We start from the raw sequence: 17,940 nt of genomic DNA, 5'->3' as shown, positions 1-17,940 counted from the left end.
GCCATGCAGTTAGTATGTACAGAAGGATGTCATATAAAGTTTGAACTTATAAAGAAAGGGTCAGTGGGTGCAAATCAGTAGCCATTTGTACATTGGAGAGCCATTTCATAACATTGATGAGTGGACAATTGTCTCTTCTAAACATCATTTTGAAAACACTATTTGTCACCACTTCCGCCGAAATTGGTCCCTCTCCTTGTTTGGGCGGCGTTCAGCGGTCGACTTCACTGGCCTTCTAGCCATCGCCGATCCACTTTTCATTTTCCATTTGTTTTGTCTTTGTCTTACACACCTGGTTTCAATTTCCCAATTACTCGTTCATTATTTAAACCTCTGTTCCCCCATGTTTGTTTGGGAGTAATTGTTTGTATGTAATACGGTCTGTTATGTGGGCTCGCTTTATTGTAGTGTATTTGTCTATTTTGAGTAAATTACGTTTATTTACTCATATCTGCTGTCCTGCGCCTGACTCCTCTACACAAGCTACACACAAACCTCATTACACTATTATCTTCACAAGTGTCAACAAGTGTCAATAGTTGTACCTTCAAGTTCATAAAAAAACTAGCTACCATTATATATTATTTTCTTCAAATAATCACTTATAAATTCTAATCACAGTTTCAACCACTTATCTTTTTTAAATTAAGCTACAGCTATCTAGTGTATCTTACTGCTCAGAATTTATAGCAGCACTCCACTCTGCATGTTGTATGCATGTCCCTAACTGATAATCCAATGTAAATGTATATCATTACCTTTAAAATGATGAGGGATGAGATTGGGATTAGGTTTAAATCCTAGATCTGCACTTCAAAAACATTGTAACTGGAGTGCTCTGCCTGCCTTACTATATTGTTGCAAACTAGGTATAGTTTGCCATCTGGTGGACTAAACATTCAACACAAATCTGAACTGAAATGTAGCTGCAAGCAACAACAAAGGCTCTTAGCCACCACATAATTTGAATTTGAATGACAAAATCACTGGGAGTTCTACATATATTACATTTCTAATAACTTATTATTGCACCATGAGGTATCGGCCCAAAATATGCTAACAGTTTAGGTTCACAACAGACAGGAGGATACCTAGTCAGTTGTACAACTGAATGCATTCAATTGAAATGTGTCTTTCGCATTTAACCCAACCGCTCTGAATCAAAGAGGTGCGGAGGGCAGCCTTAATCGTTGTCCACAACTTCTGCAACGGGGAACAGTTGGTTTACTCCCTTGCTCAGGGGCAGAACGACAGATTTTTTACCTTGTCAACTCTGGGATTCAATCTAGAAACCTTTCGGTTACTGGCCCAACGCTCCTACCCGCCAGGCTACCTGCCACCCCATAATTGCATCCTGTTTCCATGTTTTTGAAAATAACAACATGTTTCAGAATAAACCTAACTTGCAGTGCCCTTAAGCCCCACAGTCAGTATCAGTTGGATGGATAACAAGAAGTTGAGTAGTTTGGGTTTAGTTAGGTTTGGGGTGGGAACATTTACTTTTGTTTTTACGAAATTGACATTTTCTCTCATCTTTTGACAAAATTCTTAGCTTTTTACAAACACAGTATAGACTTGAGTTGCTATATGTCAAATGATGTGGCTGGGCTGAGCTTTTGAATTTAAGTGCTTATTATAGCGCCACCTATGGGCCACTCAGATCAGGGTTTAGCCCTAAAATTACTCTATTGGTGTTCTGCTTGTATGCATATTTGTATAACTTTTTGACAATCTGGGCTTGAGATATTGGCCCTATGTAAGGAGACTGTAACCCAAACCATAAGGTTACCAGCCACTATGTGTCTAGGAGCCTTAATTCTACAGCTCAGATTCATTGTTGCTTGTTTAAATATAGAATTGTGAGAAAGAAAATCTATATTAGTTAAATATACAACAGTAATATATTGTAATGTATGTTTAGTAACAAAACCAGAATCAAAATGTAAATTTACCACTATGTCTTGCGTGACTAGTCTCAGAGTCTATGGTCCACATTTAGGAGAACTAGGGTGTTTTATATGACATAATGTTTAAAGAAAGGACTAGACAGTAAGGAACATTCATGTGCACCTTTATTTAAACTTGGTAATATTTTCTAACTATGTGCTGCAAGTATTTTAAAATCTTACTTGAAGATGTTATATATATAGCGGCAGGTAGCCTAGTGGTTAGAGCGGCCAGTGACCAAAAGGTTGCGAGATCGAATCCCCAAACTGACAAGGTAAAAATCTGTAATTCTGCCCCCGAACAAGGCAGTTAACCCACTGTTCCTAGGCTGTTATTGTAAATAAGAATTTGTTCTTAACTGACTTGCCTAGATAAATAAAGGTCAAATAAAAAAAAATTGGTATTCTAAACAAAGTTCATTATTGTATTGGTGTCAGTATCTTTACATATCCACTACAGACAAAAAACCCAGGATAGAGGGGCTGAGTGAATGTGGTCTGGACTCTCTGTGTAGGAGGGTCATTGTGTCAGAGACACTGTAGAAAGACAGAGTTCCTGTCCTGTGGTCCAGGTACACTCCTACTCTTCTGGAGCAGGGGGCAGATATGTCAGTCTGTTTACTATTGTGATAGAAGGAGCAGCCAAAGACACTACACATCAAACACTTGGCCTGATTACTGATGATAAACCACTCATCAAAACCTCTCCTGCCTGTCCCTTTATATGAGACAGCTATGTTAACCCTCCCCCCACTCCACTCTACTCTACCTCCCAGTAGCAGGATCCAGACAGACCCTCTCTACACCCTCTCTTTACCTGGTGGTAAATCTGTCTGGATGGTCATGATAGGACTGGACCTTGTTAATACATGTCACCTTTCTGTTACCCTCAGACAGACACAAATGTGTATGTGCTGTGGTGGGGTCCAATGTGAGCTGACAGGAATCTAAAGAGAAATAATAAACAACTGGTGAAATATATGTGTGCATCCAGGTGTGTGTGTGTTTGTCTGTGTACATGCAGATGCACAGTGTGTCCTTTACTCACATTCTAAGAACTCCTCTCTGGTCTTGGGTTCAGGCCTTGTCTCCTGACAGGTGACGTCATTCCTACGTGATGCTAGTCCTCCAACTGACAGTCCAGACTGAGTCCTCCCTAATGACGGAGGATAATGGGGCTCAGAAGGTGTAACAATGTGGACTTTTGTCACTATGGAGACACATGAAATCAAATATCACAATACTGATCATGACATAAACATAGCAGAAAGTCAAAGGGGTCAGTGATTGAAAGAGGTTTAGGTCATTTGTTTAAGTAATTAGTTATATCAATCACCAGATGGACTCCGACTTTATTTATTTGGACAGTAAAGCTATGTATAAATTTGTCTCTATACTCCAGCTACATACTCCAGCTGTCTGCTTCCAACTCACACTCTCAAACACGTAGATCCCCTGAACGCAGCTCACTTTCCAGCCCACTTTCCAGCTCACACTCTCAAACACATAGATCCCCTGAACACAGCTCACTCTCCAGATCCCAATCACCTGAATTCTGATCACCTGTTCACACACCTGTATGTCATTACCACACCTATTTGGTTCAGTTCTTTGCACCCTATCATTGTGAGGTATTGTTTGTTTTGTGACACACGTCTATTTGAAGCGCTCAGTTTCACATACAGTTTATCCTCCCGTGTATGATAGTTTTTCTAAATGGCATCTAGTCCCCCCAATTGAATACATATATTTTTGGGACAAATTCACTTATAGTGTATTCAAGTCTTCAAAAGTTTTGTATTTGGTCCCATATTTTTAGTATGCAATGAGTACAAACTTCTTAGGGCTAGGCCCCTTTTTTATCAATTTCCGCCTGAATGACATGTCCAAAGTAAACTGCCTGTTGCTCAGACCCTGAAGCCAGGATATGCATATAATTGGTACCATTGGAAAGAAAACACATTGACGTACGTAGAAATGTTAAAATAATGTAGGAGAATATAACACAATATATATGGTAGGAGAAAATCCAAAGGAAAACCATCTGAAATATTTTGTTTTTAGATAGACCATCCTCTTACAAAGGCAAGTAAAACATTTGGAAAATTAGCAATTCCTATGTCTTCCACTGGGTGGCAGCAGTCTATGTTCAAGGTTTTAGGCTTGTAACTTAAAAAACTAATAAGAAATTCAGTTTTATTACAGGGACCCAGTCTTGGAAATTCGAGTTTGCAAGGCGCACCTGCTAAAATCAGTTTCCTATTGAACATACTTCTTTCCCATCAGAAATATTATAGTTTTATTACATTTTAGGGTATCTGAGGAGTGAGTAGAAAAGTATTTTGATGTGGGGTGCCGTCATCAAACAATAGCATGGCATGTTTTCGCTGTAATAGCTACTGTAAAACGGATAGTGCAGTTAGATTAACAAGAACTTAAGCTTTCAAACGATATAAGACACTTATCTGTACCTAAATGTTTAATATCCATAATATTTATGATTATTTATTTGAATTGCACGCCCTCCAGTTTCACCGGAAGCGGGACGCCTATCCCTAAGATTAAAGCTTGTGACTGCAAGCGTTTTGGTTGTGTTTCAGATTATGTTTTGCCAAATAGGAACCGAATGGACATTAATGTATCGTTCTATGTTGGAGTCACTTGTTTCTGAACACTTCTAAATGAATGTGCATTTTTTGGGGTGCATGATATTTGTTCCTCTGTAACCTTCTCACTCATCATTATTCACTATTCATTCATGATTATCCATAATCATGGTAGCATCCACATGAATGTAGAAGTGAAAACAGAAACATCAAGTATTCTTTATTTACAATAAGTGACTCCAAAATGACGCAATAAATTATTCACCATTCATTTATTTTGGGCGTAACATAATCTGAAACACAACCAAAACAAACTGCTAATGCAGCCAACAAGTTTGTCGAGTCACAAGCCTGATGTAGTCATTGTGTGCTCGGAATATAGGACCAAATACTGAAGTTTCTCCCGGGTGGCGCAGTACTGCAGCGCCAGCTGTGCCATCAGAGTCCCTGGGTTCGCGCCCAGGCTCTGTCGTAACCGGCCGCAACCGGGAGGTCCGTGGGGCGACGCACAATTGGCCTAGCGTCGTCCGGGTTAGGGAGGGCTTGGTCGGTAGGGATGTCCTTGTCTTATCGCGCACCAGCGACTCCTGTGGCGGGCCGGGCGCAGGGCGCGCTAACCAAGGTTGCCAGGTGCACGGTGTATCCTCCGACACATTGGTGCGGCTGGCTTCCGGGTGGATGTTAAGAAGCAGTGTGGCTGGTTGGGTGGTGTATCGGAGGACACATGACTTTCAACCTTCGTCTCTCCCGAGCCCGTAAGGGAGTTGTAGCGATAAGACAAGATAGTAGCTACTACAACAATTGGATACCACGAAATTGGGGAGAAAAAGGGGGTAAAATAAAAAATAAAATAAAAAAGTGATGTCACCTGGAGGAATGTGATGTTGTCATCTGTGTGTGAGAGTTGCTCCAGCTCAGCTTCTCTCCTCCTCAGCTCAGTCATCTCCTGCTCCAGATGCTTCAGGAGTCTTTCAGCTCGACTCACTTCAACCTTCTCCTGAGCTCTGATCTGCTCCTTCACCTCAGAGTACCTTCTCTCAATGGAGCGGATCAGCTCAGTAAAGATCTTCTCACTGTCCTCCACTGCTGCTTGTGCAGAGTTCTGTTAAGACAAACAGAAAGAGAGAAAAAATCGACAGGTGATGGTGAAAATGGTGCCATCTGGTTTGCCTAATATAAGTTATTTATATTATTTATATTTTACTTTTGATACTTAAGTATATTTAAAACCAAATACTTTTAGACTTTTACTAAAATTATATTTTTCTGGGTGACTGTCACTTTTATTTGAGTCATTTTCAATTAAGGTATCTTTACTTTTACTCAAGTATGAGAAGTGGGTACTTTTTCCACCATTGATAAATGGTCGACACTCACCTTGAGTGTCTCACCTCCTGTATCTCGTTCTCTCTCCTCTGGATTCTCTGTTTGGATTTCTGCTGTTCCTCCCCCAGCTGGCTCTGCAGTTAAAAACATGTCAATCCATGGCTCCTTTGTTCAAGTGATTCTATCTAAGTTAAAACAGATGAAACTTTATGATAGGTCAGAGTCTACACATTATGGAGGAAACGGTATGCATGTGCCTGTGTGCGTCTGTATGAATGTGACTGATCGGGTTCGATCCAGGGTCTCCTGCATGCCAGAAAAGTGCATTAGCCTGCAAACCTAAAGCCTAGGCATTAACTGAAGGAGGTAATGCAACTCTTAAGGTCTCAGTAAATATTACATCACAAGTGTAAATATTAGCACAGCTAGATGATTTGGTGTTGGCTGACTTCCAAGCTATCAAATCAAATCAAATTGTATTTGTCACAGTAATCACTCATATTCAGTTGTGAATGGTATTTTCACAGTGATACTCTGAAAGAGCAGCAATTACAGATTGTCCTTACCTGTCTCTCAGTCCTTTCTGATTCAGCTGAGACTATCGTGACCTTTATGTTCACACACCACACACAGCAGACAGATAAACTGCTGATCAGTACGGCAGTACATCTCCAGTAGTTTGTCATGACGAGAGCAGATCTTCTCCTCTAGTTGTGTGGAGGCTTTGACCAGCTTGTGCTTCTTAAAGGCAGGAGATTCATAGTGAGGCTGGAGGTGAGACTCACATTAAGAGGCCAGACACACCAGACAGGACTTAACAGCTTTGAGTTTTCTCTCAGTGCAGACATCACATGCCACATCTCCAGGTCCAGCATAATAGTCAGCAGAGGGAGTAGATGGGAGTCCTGTCTTTTTCAGATTCTCCACCAATTCAGCAAACATAGTGTTTCTGTTAAGAACAGGCCTTTGGGTGAAAGTCTGTCTGCACTGGGGACAGCTGATCAGGACACCCTTCTGATCATCCTGATCCCAGCAGTCTTTAATACAGCCCATACAGTAACTGTGTTCACAGGGAATAGTGACTGGATCCTTCAGTAGATTCAGACATATTGAACAACTGATTGAATACATGGCTGCTGCCATTTTGGTGCACACACTTTGGTGCAGACTGTATTTTCTCTAGAATGGTTTGTGCTTCTGAGTCGGTACATTTCCTGGTTTTGTGTGTGTACTCTGTATTTATACAGGGTGTGGCGTTGGATAGAGACCAGGAAATAGTGGTTGTGACTGGACAGAGGTCATTGAGGAAGTATACTCCTCAATAGACAATTCACTAGACACAAACCACACCTCCAAGTACATAGCTATTACAACATTTATTGAGGAACACTGAAGTGACGAATCAGGAGAACAAATTCAGTAGGCGGTATGGTGGAAGATCAGGGGGAGACATTGGAGTATGTGAACTGGGCTTCCATTTCACTTGGTACTGCATCAATGGTAATCCATGATCATAGACTGACAGTGTGTTCAAGGGGATCGCTGTGAGCAAGGTGCTGTGAGAACATCATGTGTAGTTAATCAGCCGATCCTATCAAGCAGGTTAGTTAGAAGATAGAGGGTGGAGAAAGGAGGGAGGCTTCCAAACACTGGAGACATGGTAAAAACCCTATTCTCCATACTGTACTTCACAAGCAATTTTTTTGTTGAATTATTATTGTTGACACAACACTGTGGCAACATTACAACATGGCAAAGTTTTGAAAAGCCTATTGACTTGGTCACATACAACCAGGGCCGGTTCTAGGCATAATCAACATAATTTACCTTAATTTCAAAAGGGAATGTCATATTGAGACTAGAGTCTCTTTTGCAAATGAGCCCTGCACAATACAAAAAAAACCACATGAATTGACATAAATATACACACTATACACATTAAATACACATTAAGATGCAAAACACATTCAATTAAAACAAACACATCCTTCATTATAAAAATCCTCTGTTAACTGTCTAATTGCCCTTTGGGACACCAAAGCTTCCAATCGTAATGTATTTTGGAAATTATTTCAAACTTACGGTGCAAGGAAGTTAAAAGCTGATTTACCTAAATCTGTAGTTACTAAAGAAATCTCCAGAGTTAACCAACCCTGTGAACGGGTTTGATAACTTGTAATTTTAAATCTTAACAGTAAAGTTAGGTAAATTGGAAGCTTATGGAGCAGAGTTCTGTAAACAAAAAGAGTGTAATGATGTGATATACATGACTTTAAAGAGGTCCAGCCAACCTTTTGATACAGGAGGCAGTGGTGAGTATTAAAATTGTCACCTGTGACAAAGCGAAGGGGGCTATGGAAGACATTATCCAGGCAGCTGCAATTTATTATTTGTTATTATTATTATTTACATTTATTACAATTTATAATTTATTAATAAACGTCGCAAAATTCTTAGATATCTGCACAACGCTAGTCTAAATGATGACTCAGCAATACAGAAATTAATCACACAGAAATACATAAACACACACACGGTACACGTTGAATTGATTACTAACATAATGCAATGAACATTCCCTAGTGGACTAACCCGATATGACAACTTGTTACCCAATGGAAGGGAGGGGGTAAGATACACATACAGTGGGGCAAAAAAGTATTTAGTCAGCCACCAATTGTGCAAGTTCTTCCACTTAAAACGATGAGAGAGGCCTGTAGTTTTCATCATAGGTACACTTCAACTATGACAGACAAAATAATCCAGAAAATCACATTGTAGGATTTTTAATGAATTTATTTGCAAATTATGGTGGAAAATAAGTATTTGGTCACCTACAAACAAGCACGATTTCTGGCTCTCATAGACCTGTAACTTCTTCTTTAAGAGGCTCCTCTGTCCTCCACTCATAACCTGTATTAATGGCACCTGTTTGAACTTGTTATCAGTATAAAAGACACCTGTCCACAACCTCAAACAGTCACACTCAAAACTACACTATGGCCAAGACCAAAGAGCTGTCAAAGGACACCAGAAACAAAATTGTAGACCTGCACCAGGCTGGGAAGACTGAATCTGCAATAGGTAAGCAGCTTGGTTTGAAGAAATCAACTGTGGGGGAAATTTTAGGAAATGGAAGACATACAAGACCACTGATAATCTCCCTCGATCTGGGGCTCCACGCAAGATCTCACCCCGTGGGGTCAAAATGATCACAAGAACGGTGAGCAAAAATCCCAGAACCACACGGGGGGACCTAGTGAATGACCTGCAGAGAGCTGGGACCAAAGTAACAAAGCCTACCATCAGTAACACACTACGCCGCCAGGGCCTCAAATCATGCAGTGCCAGACGTGTCCCCCTGCTTAAGCCAGTACATGTCTAGGCCCGTCTGAAGTTTGCTGGAGAGCATTTGGATGATCCAGAAGAAGATTGGGAGAATGTCATATGGTCAGATGAAACCAAAATATAACTTTTTGGTAAAAACTCAACTCGTCGTGTTTGGAGGACAAAGAATGCTGAGTTGCATACAAAGAACACCATACCTACTGTGAAGCATGGGGGTGGAAACATCATGCTTTGGGGCTGTTTTTCTGCAAAGGGACCAAGACGACTGATCCGTGTAAAGGAAAGAATGAATGGGGCCATGTATCGTGAGATTTTGAGTGAAAACCATCAGCTTCCATCAGCAAGGGCATTGAAGATGAATCGTGGCTGGGTCTTTCAGCATGACAATGATCCCAAACGGGATCCGGGCAACGAAAGAGTGGCTTCGTAAGAAGCATTTCAAGCTCCTGGAGTGGCCTAGCCAGTCTCCAGATCTCAACCCCATAGAAAATCTTTGGAGGGAGTTGAAAGTCCATGTTGCCCAGCAACAGCCCAAAAACATCACTGCTCTAGAGGAGATATGAATGGAGGAATGGGCCAAAATACCAGCAACAGTGTGTGAAAACCTTGTGAAGACTTACAGAAACGTTTGACCTCTGTCATTGCCAACAAAGGGTATATAACAAAGTATTGAGATAAACTTTTGTTATTGACCAAATACTTTTTTTCCACCATAATTTGCAAATAAATTCATTAAAAATCCTACAATGTGATTTTCTGGATTTTTTTTCTCATTTTGTCTGTCATAGTTGAAGTGTACCTATGATGAAAATTTACAGGCCTCTCTCATCATTTTAAGTGGGAGAACTTGCACAATGGGTGGCTGACTAAATACTTTTTTGCCCCACTGTATTTATGTGCTGTGTTGGGATCCAATGTGAGCTGGCAGGAATCTGAAGATGAAGAAAAAACAACAACTGGTGAAATGTATTTGTGCATCCAGGTGTGTGTGTGTGTGTGTGTGTGTGTGTGTGTGTGTGTGTGTTTGTCCGTGTACATGCAGATGCACAGTGTGTTCTTTACTCACATTCTAAGAACTCCTCTCTGGTCTTGGGTTCTGGCCTTGTCTCCTGACAGGTGATGTCATTCCTAAGTGATGCCAGTCCAACTGACAGTCCAGACTGAGTCCTCCCAAACGACGGAAGATAATGGGGCTCAGAAGGTTGAACAATGTTGACTTTGTTACTATGGAGACACAGGAAACCAAAAATCACTGTTCAATAGTGTTCATGACATAAACATAACAGAAAACCAAAGGGGTCAGTGGTTGAAAGAGGTTCAGATCATTTGTTTTAGTAATAAATTATGTCAATGACCAGATAGAAAGTGAACTGAAGCTAAAATATATACATTTGTCTCTATACTCCAGCATTTTGGATTTGAGAACTGTTTCGTATAAGGTGACAGTATATAATGCCACCTTTCATTTGAGGGTATTTTCATACATATCTGTTTTACCGTTTAGAAATGAAAGCCCTTCATGTATCTAGTCCCCCCAATTGAATACATATATATTTTTACAAGTATTTGGACAAATTCACTTATAGTGTATCCAAATAGTTAAATATGTTGTATTTGGTTGTATATTTTTAGCTCGCAAAGTCTACATCAAGCTTGTGATTCTACAAATGTTTTGGATGCATTTGCAGTTTGTTTTGGTTTTATTTCAGATTATGTTATGCCCAATAGGAACTCAATGGACAATAATGTCTCGTTCTATTTTTGAGACGCTTGTTTCTGAACACTTCTAAATTAATGTGCATTTTTTGTGGGAGCATGATCTTTGTTCCTTTGTAACCTTCTCACTCATCATTATTCACTATTCATTCATGATTATCCATAATCATGGTAGCATCCACATTAATGTAGAAGTGAAAACAGAAACCTATTCTGTTCGTATTTACAATAAGTGACTCCAAATTGACACAATACATTATTTACCATTAATTTATATTGGGCGTAACATAATCTGAAACACAAACAAAACAAACTGCAAATACATCCAACAAGTTTGTCGAGTCACAAGCTTGATGTGTGAATTTGTCCAAATACTTATGGAAAAAAAACTTTTTCAAATGGGCGACTACTATATTCAGGGAAGCTAGAAACCATTATACACAGGCAGTTAGAAAAGCCAAGGCTATCTTTTTCAAGCAGAAATTTGCTTCCTGCAACACTAACTCAAAAAAGTTCTGGGACACTGTAAAGTCCATGGAGAATAAGAACACCTCCTCCCAGCTGCCCACTGCACTGAAGATAGGAAACACTGTCACCATAAGCATTTTTCTACGGCTGGCCATGCTTTCCACCTGGCTACCTCTACCCCGGTCAACAGCACTGCACCCCCCACAGCAACTCGCCCAAGCCTTCTCCATTTCTCCTTCTCCCAAATCCAGTCAGCTGATGTTCTGAAAGAGCTGCAAAATCTGAACCCCTACAAATCAGCCGGGCTAGACAATCTGGACCCTTTCTTTCTAACATTATCTGCCAAAATTGTTGCCACCCCTATTACTAGCCTGTTCAACCTCTCTTTCGTGTCGTCTGAGATTCCCAAAGATTGGAAAGCAGCTGCGGTCATCCCCCTCTTCAAAGGGGGGGACACTCTTGACTCACATTGCTACAGACCTATATCTATCCTACCCTGCGTTTCTAAGGTCTTCGAAAGCCAAGTCAACAAACAGATTACCGACCATTTCGAATCTCACCATACCCTCTCTGCTATGCAATCTGGTTTCAGAGCTGGTCATGGGTGCACCTCAGCCACGCTCAAGGTCCTAAACGATATCTTAACTGTCATCGATAAGAAACATTACTGTGCAGCTGTATTCATTGATCTGGCCAAGGCTTTTGACTCTGTCAATCACCACATCCTCATCGGCAGACTCGACAGCCTTGGTTTCTCAAATGATTGCCTCGCCTGGTTCACCAACTACTTCTCTGATAGAGTTCCGTGTGTCAAATTGGAGGGTCTGTTGTCCGGACCTCTGGCAGTCTCTATGGGGGTGCCACAGGGTTCAATTCTTGGACCGACTCTCTTCTCTGTATACATCAATGATGTCCCTCTTGCTGCTGGTGAGTCTCTGATCCACCTCTACGCAGATGACACCATTCTGTATACTTCTGGCCCTTCTTAGGACACTGTGTTAACAACCCTCCAGGCAAGCTTCAATGCCATACAACTCTCCTTCCGTGGCCTCCAATTGCTCTTAAATACAAGTAAAACTAAATGCATGCTCTTCAACCGATCGCTGTCTGCACCTGCCCGCCTGTCCAACATCTCTACTCTGGACGGCTCTGACTTAGAATACGTGGACAACTACAAATACCTAGATGTCTGGTTAGACTGTAAACTCTCCTTCCAGACCCACATCAAACATCTCCAATCCAAAGTTAAATCTAGAATTGGCTTCCTATTTCGCAACAAAGCATCCTTCACTCATGCATCCAAACATACCCTTGTAAAACTGACAATCCTACCAATCCTCGACTTCGGCGATGTAATTTACAAAATAGCCTCCAATACCCTACTCAACTAATTGGATGCAGTCTATCACAGTGCCATCCGTTTTGTCACCAAAGCCCCATATACTACCCACCATTGCGACCTGTACGCTCTCGTTGGCTGGCCCTCGCTTCATACTTGTCGCCAAACCCACTGGCTCCATGTCATCTACAAGACCCTGCTAGGTAAGTCCCCCCTTATCTCAACTCGCTGGTCACCATAGCATCACCCACCTGTAGCACACGCTCCAGCAGGTATATCTCTCTGGTCACCCCCAGAACCAATTCTTTCTTTGGCCGCCTCTCCTTCCAATTCTCTGCTGCCAATGACTGGAACGAACTACAAAAATCTCTGAAACTGGAAACACTTATCTCCCTCACTAGCTTTAAGCACCAGCTGTCAGAGCAGCTCACAGATTACTGCACCTGTACATAGCCCACCTATAATTTAGCCCAAACAACTACCTCTTTCCCTACTGTATTTATTTTATTTATTTATTTTGCTCCTTTGCACCCCATTATTTTTATTTCTACTTTGCACATTCTTCCACTGCAAATCTGCCATTCCAGTGTTTTACTTGCTATATTGTATTTACTTTGCCACAATGGCCTTTTTTTGCCTTTACCTCCCTTATCTCACCTCATTTGCTCACATCGTATATAGACTTGTTTCTACTGGATTATTGACTGTATGTCAATACCTGTTTTGCTACCTGACAAATTTACGGTTTTTACTTTTTAATTACCGTTTATATTTTTGTTTTTTCCTACTCAACTTTTTCACTCCGGACGCTTTATCTGGACACGGTTCGTCAGGACCTCCAACAGCCGAAGCTAAGTAGTAACATTAACATGATGCCTTCTAATTGCAGTCGCTGTACTCGCCTTACGGCGAGGATAGCTGTGCTACAAGCCCAGCTTCAGACGCAATCGCTAGGCAAGGGTAATTTCAGTGTAGGAAAGGATGAAACCGCGTCTGTGCCACCAGTAAGTACAGATAGTAGTATAAATCCCCTGGCACAGTCCCCGCAGCCGGACAACTTTCTCACGGTTTCTGGAAGGAAATGCTGTAGGAACGCTCAACCGGTGTCGCTCATTCAGCCGACAGAAACTTTCAACCGGTTTTCCCCATTAAGCAGCGGGTCGGAGTCAGAGGCCGAGTCTTCTCTGGTCTCTCCTCCTCCCGTTACGGGGTCTGAGACGCCGAAGCTTCCCACCATTAGCTCTGACAAATTGAAAACTCTAGTCATTGGCGACTCCATTACCCGCAGTATTAGACTTAAAACGAATCATCCAGCGATCATACACTGTTTACCGGGGGGCAGGGCTACCGACGTTAAGGCTAATCTGAAGATGGTGCTGGCTAAAGCTAAAACTGGCGAGTGTAGAGAGTATAGAGATATTGTTATCCACGTCGGCACCAACGATGTTAGGATGAAACAGTCAGAGATCACCAAGCGCAACATAGCTTCTGCGTGTAAATCAGCTAGAAAGATGTGTCGGCATTGAGTAATTGTCTCTGGCCCCCTCCCAGTTAGGGGGAGTGATGAGCTCTACAGCAGAGTCTCACAACTCAATCGCTGGTTGAAAACTGTTTTCTGCCCCTCCCAAAAGATAGAATTTGTAGATAATTGGCCCTCTTTCTGGGACTCACCCACAAACAGGACCAAGCCTGACCTGCTGAGGAGTGACGGACTCCATCCTAGCTGGAGGGGTGCTCTCATTTTATCTACCAACATAGACAGGGCTCTAACTCCTCTAGCTCCACAATGAAATAGGGTGCAGGCCAGGCAGCAGGCTGTTAGCCAGCCTGCCAGCATAGTGGAGTCTGCCACTAGCACAGTCAGTGTAGTCAGCTCAGCTATCACCATTGAGACCGTGTCTGTGCCTCGACCTGGGTTGGGCAAAACTAAACATGGCGGTGTTCGCTTTAGCAATCTCACTAGGATAAAGACCACCTCCATTCCTGTCATTATTGAAAGAGATCATGATACCTCACATCTCAAAATAGGGCTACTTAATGTTAGATCCCTTACTTCAAAGGCAATTATAGTCAATGAACTAATCACTGATCATAATCTTGATGTGATTGGCCTGACTGAAACATGGCTTAAGCCTGATGAATTTACTGTGTTAAATGAGGCCTCACCTCCTGGCTACACTAGTGACCATATCCCCCGTGCATCCCGCAAAGGCGGAGGTGTTGCTAACATTTACGATAGCAAATTTCAATTTACAAAAAAAAAAATGACGTTTTCGTCTTTTGAGCTTCTAGTCATGAAATCTATGCAGCCTACTCAATCACTTTTTATAGCTACTGTTTACAGGCCTCCTGGGCCATATACAGTGTTCCTCACTGAGTTCCCTGAATTCCTATCGGACCTTGTAGTCATAGCGGATAATATTCTAATCTTTGGTGACTTTAATATTCACATGGAAAAGTCCACAGACCCACTCCAAAAGGCTTTCGGAGCCATCATCGACTCAGTGGGTTTTGTCCAACATGTCTCTGGACCCACTCACTGTCACAGTCATACGCTGGACCTAGTTTTGTCCCATGGAATAAATGTTGCGGATCTTAATGTTTTTCCTCATAATCCTGGACTATCGGACCACCATTTTATTACGTTTGCAATTGCAACAAATAATCTGCTCAGACCCCAACCAAGGATCATCAAAAGTCGTGCTATAAATTCACAGACAACACAAAGATTCCTTGATGTCCTTCCAGATTCCCTCTGTCTACCCAAGGACGCCAGAGGACAAAAATCAGTTAACCACCTAACTGAGGAACTCAACTTAACCTTGCGCAATACCCTTGATGCAGTTGCACCCCTAAAAACTAAAAACATTTCTCATAAGAAACTAGCTCCCTGGTACACAGAAAATACCCGAGCTCTGAAGCAAGCTTCCAGAAAATTGGAACGGAAATGGCGCCACACCAAACTGGAAGTCTTCCGACTAGCTTGGAAAGACAGTACTGTGCAGTACCGAAGAGCCCTTACTGCTGCTCGATCATCCTATTTTTCTAACTTAATTGAGGAAAATAAGAACAATCCGAAATTCCTTTTTGATACTGTCGCAAAGCTAACTAAAAAGCAGCATTCCCCAAGAGAGGATGACTTTCACTTTAGCAGTGATAAATTCATGAACTTCTTTGAGGAAAAGATTTTGATTATTAGAAAGCAAATTACGGACTCCTCCTTAAATCTGTGTATTCCTTCAAAGCTCAGTTGTCCTGAGTCTGCACAACTCTGCCAGGACCTAGGATCAAGAGAGACGCTCAAGTGTTTTAGTACTATATCTCTTGACACAATGATGAAAATAATCATGGCCTCTAAACCTTCAAGCTGCATACTGGACCCTATTCCAACTAAACTACTGAAAGAGCTGCTTCCTGTGCTTGGCCCTCCTATGTTGAACATAATAAACGGCTCTCTATCCACCGGATGTGTACCAAACTCACTAAAAGTGGCAGTAATAAAGCCTCTCTTGAAAAAGCCAAACCTTGACCCAGAAAATATAAAAAACTATCGGCCTATATCGAATCTTCCATTCCTCTCAAAAATTTTAGAAAAGGCTGTTGCGCAACAACTCACTGCCTTCCTGAAGACAAACAATGTATACGAAATGCTTCAGTCTGGTTTTAGACCCCATCATAGCACTGAGACGGCACTTGTGAAGGTGGTAAATGACATTTTAATGGCATCGGACCGAGGCTCTGCATCTGTCCTCGTGCTCCTAGACCTTAGTGCTGCTTTTGATACCATCGATCACCACATTCTTTTGGAGAGATTGGAAACCCAAATTGGTCTACACGGACAAGTTCTGGCCTGGTTTAGATCTTATCTGTCGGAAAGATATCAGTTTGTCTCTGTGAATGGTTTGTCCTCTGACAAATCAACTGTAAATTTCGGTGTTCCTCAAGGTTCCGTTTTAGGACCACTATTGTTTTCACTATATATTTTACCTCTTGGGGATGTCATTCGAAAACATAATGTTAACTTTCACTGCTATGCGGATGACACACAGCTGTACATTTCAATTAAACATGGTGAAGCCCCAAAATTGCCCTTGCTAGAAGAATGTGTTTCAGACATAAGGAAGTGGATGGCTGCAAACTTTCTACTTTTAAACTCGGACAAAACAGAGATGCTTGTTCTAGGTCCCAAGAAACAAAGAGATCTTCTGTTGAATCTGACACTTAATCTTAATGGTTGTACAGTCGTCTCAAATAAAACTGTGAAGGACCTCGGCGTTACTCTGGACCCTGATCTCTCTTTTGAAGAACATATCAAGACCATTTCAAGGACAGCTTTTTTCCATCTACGTAACATTGCAAAAATCAGAAACTTTCTGTCCAAAAATGATGCAGAAAAATTAATCCATGCTTTTGTCACTTCCAGGTTAGACTACTACAATGCTCTACTTTCCGGCTACCCGGATAAAGCACTAAATAAACTTCAGTTAGTGCTAAATACGGCTGCTAGAATCCTGACTAGAACCAAAAAATTTGATCATATTACTCCAGTGCTAGCCTCTCTACACTGGCTTCCTGTCAAAGCAAGGGCTGATTTCAAGGTTTTACTGCTAACCTACAAAGCATTACATGGGCTTGCTCCTACCTATCTCTCTGATTTGGTCCTGCCGTACATACCTACACGTACGCTACGGTCACAAGACGCAGGCCTCCTAATTGTCCCTAGAATTTTTAAGCAAACAGCTGGAGGCAGGGCTTTCTCCTATAGAGCTCCATTTTTATGGAACGGTCTGCCTACCCATGTCAGAGACGCAAACTCGGTCTCAACCTTTAAGTCTCTACTGAAGACTCATCTCTTCAGTGGGTCATATGATTGAGTGTAGTCTGGCCCAGGAGTGGGAGGGTGAACGGAAAGGCTCTGGAGCAACGAACCGCCCTTGCTGTCTCTGCCTGGCCGGTTCCCCTCTTTCCACTGGGATTCTCTGCCTCTAACCCTATTACAGGGGCTGAGTCACTGGCCTTACTGGGGCTCTCTCATGCCGTCCCTGGAGGGGGTGCGTCACCTGAGTGGGTTGAGTCACTGATGTGGTCATCCAGTCTGGGTTGGCGCCCCCCCCCCCCCCCCTTGGGTTGTGCCGTGGCGGAGGTCTTTGTGGGCTATACTCAGCCTTGTCTCAGGATGGTAAGTTGGTGG

At 42.0% G+C, this 17,940-nt stretch overlaps 1 pseudogene; it reads right to left on the bottom strand.

Annotated features, from left to right (window-relative positions):
• Positions 1 to 2,366: 2,366 nt before the first annotated feature.
• LOC139420532 (E3 ubiquitin/ISG15 ligase TRIM25-like) lies at positions 2,367 to 7,021 on the bottom strand (annotated as a pseudogene).
• Between the last annotated feature and the right edge of the window lie 10,919 nt (positions 7,022 to 17,940).

Source organism: Oncorhynchus clarkii, chromosome 11, assembly GCF_045791955.1.
Source record: "Oncorhynchus clarkii lewisi isolate Uvic-CL-2024 chromosome 11, UVic_Ocla_1.0, whole genome shotgun sequence".
Taxonomy (NCBI): domain Eukaryota; kingdom Metazoa; phylum Chordata; class Actinopteri; order Salmoniformes; family Salmonidae; genus Oncorhynchus; species Oncorhynchus clarkii.
The sequence above is the reverse complement of the archived record's forward strand: the minus strand, read 5'-3'. Positions and strand labels throughout refer to the sequence as shown.